The sequence below is a fragment of the Tupaia chinensis genome, unplaced genomic scaffold (assembly GCF_000334495.1).
Source record: "Tupaia chinensis unplaced genomic scaffold, TupChi_1.0 Scaffold000252_1, whole genome shotgun sequence".
Taxonomy (NCBI): domain Eukaryota; kingdom Metazoa; phylum Chordata; class Mammalia; order Scandentia; family Tupaiidae; genus Tupaia; species Tupaia belangeri.
The window spans coordinates 5,039,580-5,046,236 of NW_006159732.1; positions in this window are offsets into that span (position 1 = coordinate 5,039,580).

Genomic DNA, 6,657 nt, shown 5'->3' on the forward strand with positions numbered 1-6,657 from the left:
AAAATGAAATCATTATCAGGTGATAGAGGTGGAGTTCCAGTGCCTCTGTCAAGGGCTGCTTACTGGTCTGGTGGAAGGGTCATGGTCTCAACTGGCTGGAAACAGCTTAAGCTGGCTAGGGGGCTGCTCTTAAAGTCTGAAAAACATATTAAACAAAACATATTGTGATCTCCTTACTGTTCACAGAGATGTTTTCTACAGCAGCGACAGGATCTAGTGATGACTAACAAAGGTAGGTATAGTTCTAAAGCAGGGGATGGGGTTAAAGAGATCTGTTCATTGTTCTATTAATTATTTACAGGATTAAGACTTAGATATAGGTTTGCTAGACTTTAACCCTGATGGAAAAATCCTTGATTTCCATATTATCCCTATTTGTAGATAAATGAATGGATTTTGTGACTTTCTTAAACTTATAGTGTTTGAAAGAGAATAAAAATCAAATCTCAAATCATTAATGGGTCAAATAAATGTATTATTGGTTGAAGATAATTTTATAGTATTATCAACTGGACTAGGGAGAAATGTACACATGTACATTAAAAAAAGAAAAAAATGAACAACATTAAAAAATTTTAAAAATGTGGTCCTTATCTTTTCTTTCCTTTCTAAATTATTATTCTAGTGACTAATTCTTAGGAAGGAGCCTTTCAACTAACTGCATTTGACTCAGACTGACTCATTTCTTCTTCTCTCACACCTCGTGCTGGTTCATGCTTTCACTAAAGCTTTTACACAGAGCCTCTACCATGAACATATTGCCAAACACAGCAACTCTAATGTAATTTCTTTTGTGGTCAGAATCTATGATATAAACTCTATCTTTGACTATGGAATGCATGATATATTTAAGGTTTTTATTTTGATTGTTCATTTTTTAAAAATTTTTAGAAACATTTCACCTGTACATATAATACATCCAACTTGATTGTTTATGATACTGTTATAGGATGCAATTTGGGACAGTAAATCACAATACAAGGAGAAGCCATCTGCATGATAATCACCCATTGATTATGCTAGAACTACAGATCTTAAGCAATACCTCAGAACTGCTAAACCGAAATCTCTCTGTGTGGTATAGGAATACAGAGTTTGAGCAAGTTTTCCAAGAGTTTTACAGACATCGAAGTTAAAGAATGTTAAAGAGCTAATTTATCATATATAGTGAGCATTCATGCCCATGTTTGTTTGTTTTGCTGAATATAACAAGAATGTAAGGCCCAGATTGTTCTTTAGACAGGCAATTTTTTAAGGTTGTGTTTGTAGTGAGTAACCTTAAAGAATGAGAAACGTCTTCAAGACAAAGGGCAGGCTAACCATGGAAGCAGAGATTCTCCAAGCTTAGAGTTTCTCATCTCCAGTGTAAACTCATGCATGCATAGCACCTGAGTGGGCCCCTTTCCATTACTCCTATGGGACTTGACAGCTTGCTTGCTGTGCTTTAAGAAATACAATCCGTTGTCATCTGCCAGCAACAATAAAGCTGTAATTGATAAATCTCTTTACTTGTAAGAAGGCTGAAATACTGGACTCTGATAGAGAACCACGGCATGATTCAAGTAAGTGAGTAACATGGCCAGATCTGGTGCCTGCTGGAACAGTTAGCTGAATTCCGTACTAAATCATCATAGTTTTTATATCAGAAGCACACACGACCCTATCTGCAGGAGGCATTTGGTTTGCTGCTCCAATCTCCTATTTCAATCTCATTTAAAACACTTAAAGATAGAAGGCCTAATAAAATTTAATTAGCTAGTCTCTGTCCTTGGTAGGAACCAAAGAAAGGTAAAAGGTTTTGTTTATAAAACACAAAGAAAAAAAATAAGGTAGAGAATGAATACTTAGTGAAAAGCAAGGAATTTTCTTGGATGAATCAATGATATTATATGTTTCTGTAAGTAACCCACCGAGCAGTTGAAATAAAAGAGAACTTAGGTTGTCTCCTTGTATCCACATGAATGGCTACCACAAGAACCAGAATGGTGATTTCAAGGTGTTCAATGGACGGGAAGAATGCAGCTGCAGAGAGTTCTAGAAATAAGCATTCCTGATATTCCAGATTCCTGTCTTAGGGATAGAGAATAGTGCTTCAAAGCAGATTCTTGTGGTAAAGAAAAAGTGGAATATCAGTCTGAAATGGGGGCAGGTTCTAAGGTACAGAGAGCAAATGTGAGAAAAGTGAAGAATAACAAGAGATTAAAGGAAGAAAAAATATAGGCACCCATGACCAGGAGGTATTAGGTTTCATCTATAAGTCAGACAGGAGCTCTGTAGTCTGGACCACTATATCCCAGTTCTCCATAGGTAAATTGTTTCTTCAACTTATCTGATAGATAACAGAACCAAAACTATAGTCACAGTCTGCCTTTGTCTAAAGATAGTGTAAAGGGAAAATATTTTTGTTAAATATGTCTCTGACAAGGGACTGATAACCAGAATATGCAGGTAACTCAAGTGCCTTATGTGCAAAAAAAAAAAAAAAAAGATTAACCCAATTAAAAGATGGGAAAATGAGCTGAACAAAAATATCTCTAAGGAAGACATATGAAAAGCCAAAAAAGCATATGAGGAAATGCTCAAAAAGTGTCTTTATAATCTAAACAATGTATAGCTATTGAATGTATAAATAATAAAAAAAAATTCAAAAAGAAAACTAACAGAGCAAAAATAAATGATAAGAAAGAATAGTGGAAACACAAACAAGAAAATAAACAAAGTGACAAGAGTAGGCCCACATAATCAATAATAACCTTGAATGTAAATAAGTTAAACTTCTCAATCAAAATATAAAGATTGGCAGAGTCAATATCTACCCAAAGGACAGGCGAACACTCAATCAGAAAACTTTGCACATCAATGTATATTGCAGCATTATTCACAATTACCAAGACATGGAACCAACCTAAATGTCCACAAACTGATAAATGGATTGGAAAAGTGTGGCATATATACTCCATGGAATACTACTCAGCCATAAAAAATAACAAGACCCTGGCATTTGATAGAAGGTGGTCAGATATGGAGAATCTATTGCTGAGTGGGGGAAGCCAGGCTATAAATGAAAGATATTGTATGTATCCACCTAATATATACTGACTATCTGCACTCTGTGGTAGAGAACGAAATATTGGAGGACATAAAAAAGCAGTGAAAGTACTTAACAAGGATAAGACAGTGTGGAATGGGGGAGTTAAGAGTATAGAGAAAGATAGCAAGAGAACAAATAGAGAGGCATGACATTAGTGGGATGGTTTGTTGCCTGTTGTTGATGATGTGAATGGTATCCTCAACTGTATTGGTCTGAGAAGTATTTCATAATGGGTAAAGTTTTTCTATAAGCAAAATGAGAAATAATTATTGGCTAGTTAAAAAATAATTGGAATAATAATAACAAAGATAGAGAAAAACAACAAAAAGATATTGAATGATGAAGTGCGGATGTTACTGTCTCTGTATTGACTGACATGCATGGCATTCCCTTTTGAACAAGCAATGTAATACACTGTAAAGTTATATGAGATTCAATGTAATATAGACAAGATTATGATGATAATAAATAAATTTTAAGAAAAGATAGTGTAAGGGCAAGGTTCTCAAAGCCATAAAGGGCTAGAGAAGGCAGAGAGAAAGATACTAATTGAAAAACAGAAATAAAAAAAATGTAGTAAATGAAAGTCCTAATAGAATATCACTGTTTCCTACATGTTTGCATGTTTTCTATAATCCTTCCTATCAGTCTTCAAAAGTGAAACAGCAAATAGTTTCATTGAACTATGTAGCGATTTTATCTGCTTGACCAAATGGGGTTTATTTGCTCTCTGAATTTAGTACTGTACCTGCTACTTGATTTTTTTGAACTGACATGTTTCTGCCTTAATTTGTGTAACATTAGAGACTGAAAACTTTGGACATATTTCACATGTTATTATCAGTCCCACTTAAAAATGAAAAGTTTCTTTTTTTAAGACCCTTTTACTTCACTCCTGAAAAAAAAATGTTCGTAGTGTTTCTCTCTTCAATTATTTTCTACTTGCTAAAAAGAAAAAAAAAAGAATAAAAAATGTACCACAGAAGAGCAAGTTAGAATAGCATCTTTTATTTACAGTGCTATTTAAAGATAGATGACAAATTTTGTTTTCCTTGATGTTATGCACCTCTTGGAATGAAGTGTTCCTACAGTTTTAAGTGGCAGTTTTTCATATTCTGCTACTACACTTCATCTAATTAGAACCCTGATGCAGACAGAAAATGGAGAGACCCACTGGGGAGGAATGTAAGTTATGGATACTAGAATTAAAGCAAAAACTGAATACTTCAACTTGTTTTCTACTGCGAAACAGGACTTTTTAGTGGAAAGAGAAAACCAGATTTGAATACTCTAGACATAGAAATTGATGTACCACAAAAAGGTACAAAAATTTCAATTACCCAAGCATATGTCAAGTCTGAGATTTCAATAAAGGCCTTTACAGTATTAAATAGTAGTAAAGCTGCCAAAAAGAGTTTCCATGGGCTAATTCTAAAATCTTTTATCATTGTTCAGGACATATTTCTCCCCAAATTGCAAAGCAAACATTCGTATACTGCACATACAAAACTCAGAAACGTCTACATTGAGGGAAAAAACAAGGTAATTTTCTGTTTACTTCTGAAGCTACTGGAAGAAATGAAGGGAGCTGAATGTAATTAAAAAGCATACTGCTGAGTGAAGCAAGCCAGGCTATGAAGGAGCGACATTGTATGTCCCCACTTAATATATACCGAGTGTCTGCACTCTATGACTGAAACTGATTGACTAAAGGTTGTACAAACACAAGAGATGGGTGTGAATGCCAGATGTGGTGTGTGTGGAGGAGTGGGGCCTGGGGAAGGACATTTGGAGGAGGGATACAGAGGCAGAGCATTGACAGGATGAGGAGGTAATGTTATATTTTGATCAACTGGACTGGGGAGAAATGCTCACATATTAAAACGTTCACCTTGTAAGCTAAATAATGTGATTGAATGTATAAAAATGTAAATTAATAAAAAAAAATAAAAATAAAAATTAAGCATACCTCTCCAACTGGTTATATTGTATGTGCAATGGACAAAAGAAAAGGAATTGAGGATACGATCTCTGTTCTCATGTGGATTTTTATCTTCAGAAGACAAGGATGATATAAGGAAATAATAGATCATTATTTTAACTTTAAGGTAAAGTTGTCTACATCCCTTGCTGAATAAACAATGCTTGCAATATCTTAGAAAAGAAATAAACTATTGAATTGTAATAGAGTCTGCTACTTAATGTTAAAGGGACTGAGACAGGACTGAGGTAGACATCTTAGGCAGGCAGGAACAAAATACTGGGGAACAGTATAATCGAAAGCATGTAGAAGGAAATAATTTTAAGACATGTTAGACATGCAGAACACGGGAATAATTGTAACATAAGGCATGCATTTCAGCATGGGAAGAAATGAGGTTTGCTAGAAAGAAGAAACATGACAATGAAAGAGAGTGTGTTGAATATCTGGATACCTAGGTGTAAGTTTGATGGCAGAACGTTTTCATATATTATGGCTTCTAAATTAAAGAAGACTCAAAATAGAATCTGGCCTTGATGTGTAAGTGCACTCAAGAAAACAGAACTGGTACTAGATATTTCAAGACAGTGAATTCAATCTAGGATATTAGTAACCTATTATTTACAGAAGAAGGTGGAGGTGAAAAAAATTTAAAAGTGAATAATGAAGTACCCCTCAAAAACTAACTATAGGGGGCCCAGCAGTTAGCGTAATGGCTATGTCGCTGGACTCCCATGTAGTCGACCGCGGTTTGGGTCCTGGACCTGGTGGCTTAAACTCACACCAGGCGTGTGTGCGTGCGTGCCCAAGATCCCGAGAGGAGAATGGAGGAGAAGGGATTGCGGCGTGGCCATCCCCCCTGGAGGGTGATTTCTCACTTTCTGTTTCTCTGTCTCTCTCTGTCTTTCTGGCGAGTGCACATGCCCTATAGCAAAAAGCCTCTCAAAAAAAAAAAAAAAAAAACTAACTATAGAAAACATGTTCTCTTTCTGTAGCTAAGAAAATCAAAGAGAATGTGTTAGGTTTCTGGAAATTTGAAGATCCCCTGTAAGGTTGACCCAGACCACAAAGACAGGGCATTAGCACATTCCTGAAGTTCTCTGTGAGGGGATGTGATGGCACTGATACTAGAAGTGGTGAAAGAAGCTAAAGTCTGGAACCAACTTCTGTTATTGGAACAGAGATGCTGTTAGTGTGATGATTCTAGAAACAGCAAGAGAACAGGACTTTAGTCTCCTGTCTCTTCTTACCATCCACTCTTCCACTAGATCTCACTATTCTTAAAACCTAACAAAACATTTGTTGACAAAAGTCTGTATTTCAAGATGTATCTTGCTAAGCTCTAGTTCCAGCCTCAAAGAGCAGAATGTAAAATGTGAGCTTTGGCTAGATCTAGTTCCAGCCTCAAAGAGCAGAATGTAAAACGTTAGCATTGGCTAGAAAAACTGTGTATGGGATAAAACAGACATGCCCAACTTCTTTCTTCATGATTATATTCATGATTATATGTCTGATGATAAACTGTTGAAAACGTTATAAATGAAATGCATTATCTTCTTTTTTCTCTCTTTCTTTTTCTTTTTTC